Source organism: Neovison vison, chromosome X (genome assembly GCF_020171115.1).
Source record: "Neovison vison isolate M4711 chromosome X, ASM_NN_V1, whole genome shotgun sequence".
Taxonomy (NCBI): Eukaryota; Metazoa; Chordata; class Mammalia; order Carnivora; family Mustelidae; genus Neogale; species Neogale vison.
In genome coordinates this window covers 35,781,656-35,783,902 of record NC_058105.1, presented here as the reverse complement: position 1 = coordinate 35,783,902, position 2,247 = coordinate 35,781,656, and positions in this window count along the sequence as shown.

Here is a 2,247-nt window from a genome sequence, read left to right as displayed (position 1 = left end):
ATAAATGATTTTTATTTAGCATTATTTCTAATAATAAGAAATAATTAATATTTAATAATAATAATTAATAATTAATAAATATAATAAATAAATAGCATTATTTCTAATGCTCTCTCCTCATAGACAGAAACCCAAAAAGAAAAAAAAACAAAAACAAAGCCAAGAAAAATAAAAACAAAAAACAAACCTGCTAGCTAGATTTACCAATTTATTTTTCCTGTTGCTCTGTCTCTTCCAAAAACATTCTTCTGCTCCCCAACCCTTCATGAATAGCTTCATTTCTTAGGGTCTCAGCTGGCTATTGACATGTTCTTCTATAGCTTCAGTTGAACTCTTATTGTGCAACCAGCCCAAGAGACACCGAACACAGCTCTGTATTCTAGGCCAATTACACTCAGCTGGATTGAGGTATTAATTAGGACACAGACAGGAAATATTCTACCCAGAATTCTGCATCTACAGGGGCAGGTTTCCTTTGAGTCAGGGACTGTTTTCGGGGACCAAAGAGGAGATACATATAGGTCAGTTTAATAGAATAAGGCTTGATTCTAGTTAATTGATAATCCTACCTCCAGATTTTTGATGGGGATAAACCTGTTTGCTTGCAAGAACTGTCAAGCATAATTTACTCTGACAATTATTTTTATTACAAATATGGCCCTATTTGGACAATCCAAATATTGCATTCATCATATTTATACTAAATATTTTTTGTTGTTTATCTGAAATTCAAATTTAATGAGGCAGCCTCTATTTACCTGGTAGAGTACATCTAATTCCAGTGTACTCTAAAATTAGAGGACCGCTCATTTAGAAGAATGTGGGTTCTAGGGAAGCTGTTTTTTTTTAAGAGCTTATGTCAGGGACTGCAGAAGAACCTTGTTATTCAAACAGGAGTATGGAGTGGAGAACTACTCAAAGAGAAATAAAAGTGTCTCATTCACTAGTACTGGGGCAGAATCAGGGTAAATCATCAGGCAGAGTCATGTTGACTTCCTTCACCTTGGTCTCAAGGTCTGGGTTTTTCCTAGAGCAATGATTCTCAATGGGTTGGAGGTCAAGGGTGAGTGACTTTTCCAAAAAGCATCTCAAGTATTTCCAATACCACTTCCTGTCCCTATAGGGAAGGAAAGCTATTTTCACTCTATTCTTTCAGGTTCTGTACCTGGAGACTGCAAATTGTGGAGAAATGACAGACAACAAGAAGGAAAAGGGTTGGGTTTATAGGTTTGGTGAATTGTAGGAAAATAAATACGTGGAAGAAACTGGTAATGTCTTTTGTGCAGACCCATCTTCTGCCAACTTCCTATCTTTAGTTATAAGTGTTGTTCTCATAGTATGGAAGAGGGGATGAGAAACATTTTCACAATGGGAAATTTATATCTTTCTTTTAGGCAGATGGGGAGAGCAAAGAGCTCTTCTTTTGTTTGTTGTTTCTTAATTACCTTTGGCTCAAGATAATCTTTATGTCAAAGTGGCATATTTTGGGATGGCCCTTCTGATCCCCTTTACCTTCATATTGAGGACTACTATCACAGAGCTTCAACCTGCAAATAGAACAGAAGGATAGGTCATTATGAAATGTGTCTATTTTCTCTACACTGACTCAGCAGATAGTACATTTCTTCACTATAACCCATACAGCCCTTTTCCTTCCTGGTCCCACAGGTTCTTCTCTCAGTTTTTACAAATAATAAGCAACTCTATAACCTCTGCATCTCTGTGGCCATTTCTTTCATCATGGCTATTCCTAAGGTCTTAGTAGGCACTAGTGTTCAGTAATGCTTACTACATAGAGACTTGGCTCAGTTTTTTTGATACAATATATTCTGAAAGTTTCCCTATTGCCATCAAGTCGTGTGGGCTGTGTTTACAGGTCTTCTGTTCCAAAGCCATACACCATCCACTGTCCCAGGCTGTTATCAGGCCAGTACAGCCAGACTCTATCTTCTGCCTGCTGTCTTCTCATGTTTTCATTATAAACCAAAAGTCAGCATTGAAGAGCCTACTTTCAGATGGATTCAGAAACTGTTTTGATGAGACTAATTCTCCTCAGTTCTGCAAGTATGAAAGGAATGTCTTTTCATGGGAGTGCCTTACTAAACACTAGTGCCAGTGACTCAATTTATTTGCTATTTCTTCCCACCAATCCCAAGTGTTATGTCAAAGGGTTGCTGCCTAGCCAAGAACAGCTTTGTCTTAGCTTCCTCCTTCTCCTCCCCCAGCACCACCAGAAGCCGTTCCATT